The sequence below is a fragment of the Ostrinia furnacalis genome, unplaced genomic scaffold, assembly GCF_004193835.3.
Source record: "Ostrinia furnacalis isolate ACB-3 unplaced genomic scaffold, ASM419383v2 OfSCF7487, whole genome shotgun sequence".
In the NCBI taxonomy this organism is placed as follows: Eukaryota; Metazoa; Arthropoda; class Insecta; order Lepidoptera; family Crambidae; genus Ostrinia; species Ostrinia furnacalis.
The window spans coordinates 1,081,644-1,095,152 of NW_021137726.1; positions in this window are offsets into that span (position 1 = coordinate 1,081,644).

Sequence of the window (13,509 nt, forward strand, 5' to 3'; positions counted from 1 at the left end):
CTCGAAGCAACGTCAGGGAACGTTCAAACCACTCACTTCAAGATTAATGTGGCCATTACTGCACAGGAAAAATAAATATTTGATATAAAACCACCCCCGCATAGCTTACAGTTTGACATATTGCGAAAATATGGATATACGGAATTCTCACCGCAGGAAAAGGGAACCAAAACAAACACGAGAGAAATGTCCCAACACTCTTAAGGGTTACATATTCGAAAAGTTCTTCAGAAAGAACGTTGAAGTATTTTAAAAAGTTATTCCAAAATACTACTTTTAAGATGAATCCTATATTCAGAGATTAGATGACCCGGCGAACTTCGTACCGCCGAAGTTCATCAGAAATAATTTAGGATTCTAATGATGAAAAAATTATTCAAATCTGGTCCATCAATTTAGTTAACAAACGAGCAAACAATCAAGCCTTTTCTCTTTAAAAATTTGTGAAGAAAAAGCTACCCTTGCGAAAAGTAGGAAGGTCAGAATTAATTATTGGTTAAATTCCTAATTAAGTATATGCATTGTTTTCGTGCCTAAGAATTCATGTACCCATATAATAATAATTATATCTTATCTACTTCTATGTAAATTAAAAGAGAGCAAATTATGATAAAATGTAAAAAAAACAAAAAAATTAGCAAAGGTAGTTTCATTCACAAAGCTGCGAAGTCCTAGCAGAGGTAAAAAGCTAACTGTCAGAAGCTAAAAGCTTATAATCTAGAGCTTTGAGGCAAGAATCTCGTTATGTAAGCTCGAAATTCATTCCAGGCTAAATGAGAGAGCTTTTTTGTTACTACTCAAAATTTCAAAAGAAAATAGTCACACTAAGCAAATGGGGTAAGTATAATAAGATAGTATCTTAAAAACTGTTCTATAAGATATTCTTAGATAGTAGTTAAAATTAATAACAGAAACTAAAATTACTCACAATAAATAAGTGCTGCGACTTGGCAACAAAAACATGTAGGTACCTACTTGGTAACTGTATGTATACCTACCTTTTTTATTATTTTCTATTGACGTTCATAAGTGACTCTTGTGGTCTAAACTGAATAAATATTTTTGATTTTGATTTTATAATGTATATCCCGTTAGGATATTTTTGTAAAGAAATCAACCACCTGTATTTCAAAAGGTTCTACCTTTTGAACCCTTAATTCAAAACATCAAAAAGTTCGCAAACGAAGTCTGAATATACCATATTTCGGGTAAAGCCATGAAAATTCTTTCAAACTCAAACGCAAATTGTTAATGAACCATTTCGATTCAAATGTTGATACTTTTGGAACTTCACAAAGAACAATCTCAAATATCAACGCGATATTTCTGTTTATTTTGAACTGCCGTTTGATTTTGAACTTTAAGTGTAGGGGGTAAGGTTATTCTGAAGTTGGAGCTGCACTGGTTGTGTTACAAGCTATGAAAATAAGGAGCCGTTGCCGATGGTTGAAATTTAAATCAGTTTAGCCGAGTTTCGGATTATGAGCACAGTTGATCGGAATAATGGTAGGCGTGCTTTTCTTATACTTAGACATAGGTATGAACTCTGTGTAGACGTGTGTATGGAACGTTACTAAATTAATTTATGTATGAGTGCGTGCTTTAGATACTATTTTAGTAGATGGTCAAATTGAGCCATAACAGGCGTAATAAGGCTAAAATAGTCTGATACCATGGTTGTATTGTAACCTCACAGTTACAATTTACACAATGAGACGAGTCAGAGTGAAATCTCGATTTAGTCATTTGTAATGTAACTATATCACTTTAAATTAAACTAAGAGTGGTGACCAACTTCCAGACGATGATTGAACTAGGATTCTCTCAGTTTTGAATCGGAAGTTGGCTATGGCCCTCATTTTTATGGGTCCGTAGTTCTGACAAGGAACCCAGAAAGAAAACACCACTGGGCAATAGTTCCAAATGGTCGAATGACGTTGAATTTGGACGTTCATAAGTGCCACTTGTGGTCTAAATTGATTAAAATATTTTTGATTTTGGTCTTGCTATACCTATTTCTACTGTGCTATGGTGGTGTGAAGCCCGCCGGCTCGGTGGCGCCATCTCGATGCAAATTCGGAGGGAACGATAGACAGCATCGGAGTGCCGTGTAGAGGCAAATATGAGCTTTGACAGTATATTTGCGAGAATGAGGACATGGGAGGGATGGGAGGCCCAAATATTGGGAATCTGTAGATTTGATACCCATAAGTATGTATTATGTTAAAACTTATGTAACATTGTACTATATAAAGTTGCTGACCGCCAGTAAAATTGTATTCTTTAGCGATTTGACATGGAAATAGCACCTGATGTTAAGTGAGATGCTTTCTAGGATGGTACAATCTGCCTATTCACGACAGGCCTTGAAAATGTCCGGATAATAACTTTAAAAAAATCTAAATGGAAAGAAGTTGATGTTTTCTTTCAAATAGGTAACAATACTACAGTTGTCTTCTCCGGACACAATAATCTGGGTCTCTTCAAGGCTATAATGAATAGGCTTTACTGGGCAACTATCATCTCACTTAACATCAGGTGCGTTGACGATCAAATACTTGCCTTGTTCTGCATAAATAAAGTCATAAACAAAGTAAATATGTCCAAAGCATGTTTAGCTTAGTTTCAGACTAGAGAGCACAGTAAATCGTCCAATTAGATTTTACAAATTACTCTATATTGGTAGCATATTTCCGACCACTAAACATCGCAATACCATGCAATATTAGTTCCCTCATAGTTTCGGGCTATGGTCTGGTGAAACTGTCAAAGGCAGAACTTCCATTCAGCTGGGTATTTGGTCGTTGCAATGGTTATGCTACTGGAAAATGATTATTGCATATGCGTTGAATCTATAGACTTCTGATATAATTTTGATTTCATAAGTCAAGTTTTGCTATATAGATACTTATCCTTCAAAAGATATTGTATAGATACATTACTTTAAACATACATGGTCTTTATTAATATTTATAATTAACTAGCGACCGCCCGCGACTTGGTTCGTGTGGACCCCGTTTTACCCCCTACCTGCCTAATTTCAAGTTTGTACTTAGATGATAAACATAGTTTCTGAGATTTTGTGATAATCAGTGAGTGGTATTTCTTGTATTATATTTGTCCCTCACGAGATTCCAACCTAAAACATCAGCTGTGTATTTATTGCTTTATACAGACCAAATATTTACTTACAATTTCAGACTCCACTTGAGCCTAATTAAGCCCTTGTTTAATTTTATTTCAACTGACGTCACGACAGCCCCAAATCAACAAAAAAGTCCCTAACACGTAAATTGCAAAGTTCAAAAAGGACAACTCCGAGCTAACGCGCCACAGTAACGTGGCTAGTTCAACTGTCACCGCCAGAGCAGTATAAACGCGCTTTACATGGAGCCCCTTATTTATTTTTAATGTTCTCTCCCAGTCCGCATTTATAACGAATTCTCTGCTGTCATACACAGAAACTACGAATTATTCTTTCGGTAGAATGTTCGTTTAATATTCGGGCCGCGGCTTGGATAAAATAAGTTGTTTCGTAGTTAACTGTATTTCATAGTCGTTTTCTTTTCCATTACGTTTGTTACCTTGTTCGTTTTTGGAATAAATTATTATTAAACCATAAAAAATCTAAATAAATTATAAAAGACAGCGTTTCAAAGCGTTTAGATACCGATGCAATGGATAGGTAGGTGACTGAAATTCAGTTTTTCATGATAATTTATCCACCAATGCTTTAGTATTGTATTTAATCGACTGAGCTTTGAATAGAGGTTGCTAACTATTCAATTTTAGCACCAACTGAATTAATGTCATTGACAGGCTGTCTGCGACAGATTTCAACGCAAACCGCAAACACTATCAATTATTAATCCTGCCATCAATTCATTTGTGAAACGCGTGACAAAGCCATGGGATGGATTTTTAATCCGAGTTATTGTGTGGCTTACAGAGTTGTACATAACATACCTAATTGTAATTAATTAAGCTTTTGTAATACACTGACAGTTTATCAATATTGATTTTTTTTTAAATAAAAGTAACTTAGGGCTGATTTTTCAATCGTCAGATACCTTTTAACTGAAGAATAAACTTGTCATTTTGACACATTTACCACACTGAAGCTGTCAATGTGCCAAACTTATTCTCCAGTTAAAAGATATCTGACGATTGAAAAATCAGCATTTAGTTATATTAAACTTAAGTAACATTTGTTAACTAAAGTACTGAAATGGCACTTACTACCCTAATTCTAATCAAAATTAGAACTACTATTTATTTTTTGAGTGTTTTACTTCTAAGGTGTCGTTAAGAGGTATTTGTCTCAAGTGCATCCTTATCTATTCAAGACGATACACAAAAATATACTAAACTGTATGTCCTATCTGGAAATCGAACCCAGAACCTCTACTCTAACGCTCATATTCACAAACGATGCTTGCTTAAGTGAAGCAGCAAATCGAACGCACGGCGTTGAACAGAGCTCTATGATCGGTTCGTGTGTCACCCTGTGCGTCCACACGCACTGTGAGACCTCATAGTAATGTTTGTGAATACGGGCGTAAGTCGAAATAATACAACTCTCTAAACATGTAAGCAAAAGAAGGACAAATCATCGGTTTTATTATCTGGCAGATATAATCCAACTTCAGCGCGAGAACTTTCTCAATTACAGTTGATATAAAGTTGTTGGTAAAGATTCTTGCAGCACGAGAAACTAGGATTGTGTCTTATTTCTTATGAACAGTCGACAGCATCTATACAATTTTAATCTAAAATAGCTTCTATTACATCTACGTAGGCTGTCGTAGTGTTTAGATTTATGTGCCCTCAATACCTTTTAAAAGTGGTACAAGATTTTTGACGAATAGGTACTATTCTTATGTATTTATATCGTGCTCACGCATGGGCCCTTAGACCATTTCTTGTTAAAATTAAAAACAATAACCTTTGGACAATTTCGTAGCTGACTTCTTACTGGCCAGCTTCTAAATGTATTTTTTTTTCTCAATTCGTAGCGTAGGTACGAAATGGTCTAAAGGTTATGTTTTTAATTTCAACTATTTAAACTTTTTTTTTCTTAATACACCAGCCGGTAGGTACCTAAGTATAAAAGTATGAAATATCAAGTCATATTTAGGTTTTTTTTTTCTCATACTTCTTTAGGTGTACTTATTCAGTTCATGTTTAATTGCGTGCTCTAGAATCAATATCAATTTTCAATCTACGATTATCGACATAAAGTCTATAATGAGATGCAGATGTTTTCCCCTTGACAGGGATTACATTACAGGCAAACAATAATGTAGCAATCAACACCCGATCAGGCTGTCGACGTGTTAATGACGTGCGACAGTTAACACGTTCGTTATTAATACTGACAGGAGCAAATTTAATATTTCGTAATAAGTATAGTCACTGTGTATAACAATTTTACTAATTAGTTTGTCAATTTTGTAGCAATTTGCGATGTCAACGAAAATAAACAGTAATTTAGCATTTTTATTAGGTTTCTTTGAAACGTTGCTTGTTACGGCCAGAATAGAGATTCAATATCAAGATCCTTGTGTAAAGTTCAACAATTATTAAAATTTGTTTCTGTATAGGTACATCACGCTAAAACGTACTTATTTTGGTGTATTTTGAACAGGATAAGAGTTTTTAGTAACGTTAGTATTAAATTCAGAAATATTTAAAGTAAAACTTTATTTTTAAGCCAAGGTAAGGTATATCATTCTCCAAATTTTATATTCACTCGTAATAAAAAGATTTCATTTCCCGATCGGCGTCCCCTACTTCCTTACAAGGAAATGGCAGCGGTACATCAAAAGCTTTTACGATTTAACAGCAAAATATTCTGGTTTTCCAATAAATAACCTTCCACATTTAACGTCAACAAGACATTAAAAGTTTATCGCCAAAATCTGTAAAAAAAACAATAATTATTTTTTCAATATTTTGTCCTGGCCGTCATAAAAAAAGAAAATCAACACAACTGCGCCAAATTGTATGCCTTTGCCTCATTCCCCAAACCTTTTCTAAAAAGCAAAATTTAAAAACCAACCGTCCAGAGCCAGTCCCAAGCAAACAGAACTTTACATTATCTGCACTTCTGCAGGTGCGGCAAAACGCCGACCCCTGGAACGTGACTCCGCATAGAGGTCGCCACCACTGATCGGATAATTACTCTGTGGATACTTTTTAATCTGTTGATTAAAACGTTCGAATTGGGTTTTTTAATCTTTATTGACGGGTAAATAGGGGGCGGTAATGGAATCGATTTGCATTTTTCAATATTTAGATGTTACTTTTTAATGGTATTTTATTCACAACAAAAGTGCTAACTTGTGCTTAATATAATACATAGAGTATGAAATAATATAATGTGGGCTAATTTTATGAACCAAAAGACCATAATACCTAGTCGGCCGTTTGGTGTAGTGGTTCAGAACGGACTACTATGCCGAGAGGTCTCGGGTTCGATTCCCGGCCGGGCAGAAATTGAAATGATGAATTTTAATTTCTGTGACGGGTCTGGGTGTTTTCTATGTATAATATGTATGTATTTACAAAAAAAAAGTATATAAGTATGTTTATCCCGTCGTCTAGTACCCATAGTACAAGCTTTGCTTAGTTTGGGACTAGAGGCGCAGTGTAAAAATGTCCAAGGATATTTATTTATTTATTTATTTTACCTTTGCATAGCTTTTTGTTTGTATAATTAGGTCTCAAAATCTTGTTTCAATTGAAAAACATACAACATTTAAGCAGTCTAGCTCATAAATTTGTATTTATTGACTGTTACAATGAACCAAAACACGTGTAACCTTTTTAAACAAAGCTTCCAGTAGCTTTTCCGAGTCCATTTTACAAAATGTCCACACACAAATATTATCGTTTCGACTAACGAGGAGTTATATTGTGTGTATGTGATCCGCCACGGACGTGCGCCCGCATAAATATAAGTCTTGTGATACAAACTCTTCAGTCCCTTTGTTCACCTTTATCATTGGAAAGGTTTTGGGTGGGAAAATCAAAATACAGAAAATATTACACAAATTATTTATTTTTGGTACGCGATAAAAACCGGTGGCGCTAAAACTACTGAACTAATTTTTATGAATTGCATGTATAGAGTTAGTACAGACAGATGTAAAAGCAAAAGTCATCTAGCGCAAAAAAAACTTGATAGTTAGGGATTTTATAGGCAATTATGGAAACTCATAGATATGCTTTTGGTGTCTTACGCTCTTCCACATTCATTCTCAAATCATCAACAAGTTATTCAATAACGCACAGGATTTTAAAATTTTGGTGCCACTTAATTATCAGGTAATTATGTCACAGTACTGTCAACGATCGATAGCCACCTACAATATCTACTTAATAATTACTCCTTGTTATTAGTACAGTAGCTTTTCTACTGTCCTATATTCATGACATACTCCACTTACCTACGCACTGTTACGCAATGAAAGACAACGGCACGTCAAGGTAAAACTGTGGAATCTTATGCCCTTGCAATACGAGCTATTTTGCTACAAAAATGTACAGTATGGTGTACTGTACTGTACTTACACGAGTCAAGAGGTGTAACGTGTACGGTTACGTCAAGAGTGATAACGAAGCTTACGCGACCTACTTGCATACGTTAATACTAGGGTAGAGCCCAGAAATCGGCTTAAGGCGACTTGAGTAGATTACTTATAGACTGAGGAACTCATAGGAGTAAAGTAGTTATGTCTTCCTTTTTCAGGGCATAAAGATTTCCTGAAAAAATATAGCTTGCTCTACCGTCAACTTGGTAGGTACGCTGATGTAAAAAGAAGTAGTGGAAATGAATGAGCCAAATGACGTCCACTGCTGGACAAAGCTCTCCTAAGGATTTCCAAAAATTTTTACTCATCGCCAAAATCGTTGTTTTTGTTGATTTTCTGTGATTTCAATTTATGAAAAGGCAGCTCTACAATGGTAGGTATCTATTTATTATTAAACATTTATTTGCGTATTCTGCATTTCCTGGGGGCGTAGTGTGAGTTTATATCAAACGCATTCGATTTCGACTGCGTAAAAAAGTGACATATATATATTAGAATGTATGACGGATTGTACAGCGCCCCTAGCGAAAACTTTCAATATCTAAAATCTTCATATACTTTTTTTACGCGCTCGCTAATGATGACATTTGATGTAAACTTACACTAAGCCATCAGAAGTGTTTTTCAACATCAAAATGGCTGCTGTTTTACCGCTTTCATCCCAAACTTGGACTACATTCTAATGAGACGTCAAGATTAGGGTATAGGTACATGAGTTACGTTCCACCTCCCTCTCTCCATTCAGTTCAGTAAACCTTATAGATAACATTTTTGACTAAACAAAGGTTTTGAAAACAGAGAAAATTGATAAAATAAAGGTTCGTTTGGGATGCGGGTCTTTGTGTATCAGAAAACATATTTTGTACAAGTTAATTATTAATTTAGGAACATGTTTTGTCTCGGATGCAATACATAATTTGTTGTTTCCATACGAGTATTATTATGATCTTTATCCAACTCGAATACATACAGTTCAGAAGAATGAAATATGTATTATGGATCATGCTATTTGGACAAAAATAACTTCGTAACTAGAAAAGTTTCCCGGCTCAAAGAACTGCCAACATAACAATATAAAAACGAGCAACCGAGTCGTGTAGTACCCCAAAATTGACTCCAGCTAACCAAACGTGTGATTCCCCCTCAAAAACACCATAGACAAGCCAATAAAAGCAAGCATCAACTATCCAGGCACAGAGTAAAAAACTGGTCACGGGGAAATTCACTTCATCCAATAAACATAAATACAATTTTTACCATCGTCGTAAAAGATGTGCGGGAGTGAGATAGTAAGATACTTTTTTTTTATAGGAAAGAAAGAGAAAGAGGCTAGAATAATTTTCCTCGAGAGCGTGAATGCACGAAGTTATTCAATGTTACCATAATGTGTTTAAGTTACTCTTTATTCTGAAATATTATATTTTTAAATGGGCAACATTATTCTCTATGATTTTATGACCAGGAATTTCTTACTGAACTTTCATGTAAAGTTATATTTTAGCTGTTATTTATTGTTTTTTTTTTTACAAAATAATGGTTTAGATTTCTGATTATTCAATCAAAATGTTTGGGTGTCTTAATTTTGGTGAAATGTGTGCATCATTTGGCGGGAAAATAAACTTTACAATTTATATTACGGGTTAATATTATATACCATAGAATCTCCATGGTGCATCCATAAAATAAAAATAACATAAAAAATACCTTTTTCACGCATGAAGCTTCTTAATAAATAGTGCAGTAACACTAGCGCATGTAAAATTTTAATAAATGGAACTTTTGATTTAAATCCTACATATTGAAATTTCAATTTAAACGAGCAAAAGTTTGAATTCCTGACTTCTATACGCCTCGCCGCCTCGTGCATATTTTGTATGGAATAACTGGGAAACGCGAGTGTTTACATTTAAAATCGATTATTTATTTCATGGAAATAATCTACATAGGTATCTGGTTTCAAATACGGTAGAAAATGTTTTTTTTTTACTCAAATAAAAATAAAGTAATAACGTCACATTTTCAGTTACAGCTTTATTTACATTCTCTGTTAGAGTGTCACAAAAGCAAAATTTACAACAAAAGGTATGTTCCATATTGAAATAATACTACGACAACCAAAATGAAGACTTCGGTTTCGTAGTCTTTCTTCATTAAAAATAAGTGTAAATTTTTATTGAATACCCTCTCAAATCTTAATTAAACATCTCTCCACATTAAATACCCTGTAAATGCTAATTACATTTCATAATTAATTTCGACAATACTTCAGCTAATTGACGTGTTCCCGTACAATAGCAAACAAGGGTTTTACGTATTCATGGCGCCCGTCGATCGGCGCGAACGCATAAGAGGATATTAATGGTGTTTGACTGTACTTTGTATAATGTAAAACCAGAACAACGACATTAGTATCCCAACTATCCCAACTAATATTATAAATGCGAAAGTAACTCTGTCTGTCTGTCTGTCTGTCTGTCTGTTACGCTTTCCCGCTTAAACCTCGCAACCGATTTTGATGAAATTTGGCATAGAGATAGTTTGAGTCCCGGGAAAGAACATAGGATAGTTTTTATCCCGGTTTTTGAAACAGGGACGCGCGCGATAAAGTTTTTCTGTGACAGACAAAATTCCACGCGGGCGAAGCCGCGGGCGGAAAGCTAGTAAAATATAATTTAGTTCATACTGTTGTTAAAGAATCAGTATAAATACACAGTCGAATACACAATCGCAGTATAAATACAATGACTGGCTACTTTAGCCATCAAAAAGTCCTACTTAAGGCAATAGATAAATAAATCAAACCTCAAATTTATTGCAATCGGAAGAATCAACCGGAATTTGTGAAAAAATAAAGAGCTGTCTTATTTTATGGCAAATTATTTTTAGTTACTTTTCTCAGAGAATCGGTATTGAAATGAATGATGAATGAAACGGGGAAACATACCTATACATACATATAAATTAGGTTATTGAGAAAATTTTCACGCTTCCTTTAAGCTTCAATCAAAAAACTGCTGTCCAAAAATTGCTGACCAAACCATATTTCCTCGCAGCAGAGATGAATCCATCACCCCCAAAACTGATTATTAGGTGGCGCGACAAACCCCCATAAAGAAAATATCAAAACGCCGAAGGACACCATAAAAAATTTCAGTGCGAAATAAAATACAGCTGTTCCCAATCTATGGAATGTTCGCATCATCGTCCCGTATCTCGAAGATTGTGAAAGAAGAATGCCGTAATAAAACGTACGCCCGGTAGTAAGTGGCCGGTGAGGCGGCGACAAGTTACGAGGTCGGTGCCGGCCGCGGACGTAAATCTGACCGGGTCGTATCGCCCGGGTCGTATCACCCGGGCCGTATCACCCGGGTCGTATCAGGGCCGATAAGGGACCGTACGCGTATTCTTAGTGCGTACTGTTACGAATGCGCGCCAGTGGGATTATTGGATATTTTTGGGGTCCTTACCATTTTTGGGCGTAAAATACGACTTTTCATTAAGAATCACTGAGATGATATAGAGTGAGGAAGGTAGGTATTAAACGCCGAGTACATGCAATACACAGCTACTTACGGTCGCTACGTTTTTGCTTGAACAGCATTAAAAATATTGTTATTTATTTGTAAATTCTGCCTTTTATATTTAACCTTATCAAATATATTAAAATAGAGTTCAGTTTAATAAATTGCTTTTCTTTTGTTATTTAAAAGCCGCCATAGCGTGTATTTTCTAAAAATTATAGCACATCAATGTCAGCAGCTCACAAAGAATAACGTAAAGTCATAATATGCAAAAAAAAAACCAGTTTTTCATTTTGTGAGTTCTGTCGGTGGTACCTATTAGTCTGTTTCCTGATAAGTTAAATTCAATTATGAACTAACAAAGAAATTGTGTTTTAAACTAACGATCCACTAGGTTATAAAAATAACTCTACCATTGAACCTACAAAAGATTACAATAAGTAATTGTATTTTTTTTCTATCACTTTTTATATTATTTTACCTTACACTTTATATATTATGTGGTATACCGTATTTTATCTCGCCGAAACATTTCACTTTCTTCGAGGTGTATCCCGCGGACACAAAACGACGAATCGTATTTCTGATCCTGGTGAAAGCTGCCACCGTCAGCAGAAAAATGAGATTTCTGGTACAAAGAATTATTTTCACTTAAGTATTTGACTTTGGAAACCAGTCCTTCTTTCAAATATTACATAGTTCTAAAAGTTATAACTTAGTTTAAATTACTAGTTATTACTATGAGGAATCCACCACAAAATAATGTGGGAAGATGGCGCATTAACATTTTTTTTTATTAAAAGATTATTAGTAATTTGTTATTACACAAATTACTAATATTCCCGTTAGCCCCTCGTACTAAGCTAAATATGCTTGTGTCACGAGTGAGCTCACCACAATAGTCGAGCGGCGGCGGGGACCGAACCAGCGTTCCCCGGATCACGAGTCGGCCAGTCCGACCCCTACACCGTTCGGCTATCGTGGCTTCAAAAGTAACATGGTGGATAGTTCGATCTTCGTCAACCACTCCACTGTTGTGGTAAAATCACTCCTAACACAAGCATAAAAGTATTTAGCTTAGATTATGATTTTAGGGGTCAATCGAGAATTTATTAAATTAATAAATTTTTCTATTTAAATAAATAGATTTCAGTGTGAGGTGTCCAGGGTACCTTTAGGCATAAGTGCCTGTCGTAGAAAAATGTTATCAGACATTCGCATGGCAGCACATTTAAGACTCATTCCAGATCGTTGATGATCACATGGTAGTACGACTACAAATTATCAAATATTAGATACTAATTTCCTGACTGTACACCTTTCTCACGAAAGATTTGTGAATGCTAAACGGTTTCCACCTGGCTTCACTTTTGGTGTATTCAAAGGAATTGATAAAACGGGACTCAATGCCAGCTTAGAAATGCGTCTTGATATTCAGTGAGACGTTCAGAAAACCAAGATTCTGCGTGAATTATTTTATCATTTCTAAAAATATATTTTGTATTTCGGCCTTTGTGAGCATACTTATGTGTCTGCGTATTGATTTGACTTACAAATTGTTACATTGTAACAAATTTGTCAAACGACTGTCGCAAGTATATTTGACGACACTTCTAAGCATCACTCCTCACACACAATCAGGTCTAACGAAAGTTACCCTGAATTGCCTTCTTCTATCGTATGTTGAAATAAAATATTGAACCACCATAGACATAACCACCATTGAAATTGAAGCCGGAACCACCGGACCACAAACGCACACGTTGAGCTCCATCGTCTGAATTATATCGTTCAATAAATTCACTTATTACGTGACGCATAGTCCGATTCTCCATTGTTTAGTAATATAATCGTAACTACTGAACCAGACCCGTCTCTGACGGCTAGACAACGCATCCTAAGCCCGGGGCTACACTGCGGACCGCAGCGCCCGCGCCGCGTGTAAAACACTGAAAGGCCCTTATCTGAAGCGCTTGGCGTAAAGGCTAGCTTTGCCAGGCGGGCCAGTAAGCCAGAGATAATGGCGATAGAAAGATCTCTAACGATGTCTGTGGTTACCTTGATACTATTACTTATTCTGTGCTATAGTTTAGCTTGGCACGTTGTTCAGCTAAGAACAATCCACACAATATCTAGCAAGTGTAGCCAACTAATTCTGACAAATTCTCGAACAGTATCAAAATAGTAATCGTTTCGTCTACCCAATAATATAGGTACTGATTTTACAGAATAAGTAATCATATAATTTCGAAGGTTTACTGTCTCTAATCGTAACGTAACACCGCAAATAAGCTATTTTCTGAATTTAGGATTACCTACTTCTCTGACAAAATCTTACAACCTAAGATTAACTCGATATTGAAGGCTATTTTGCAATTGCTATTTTTTATCAC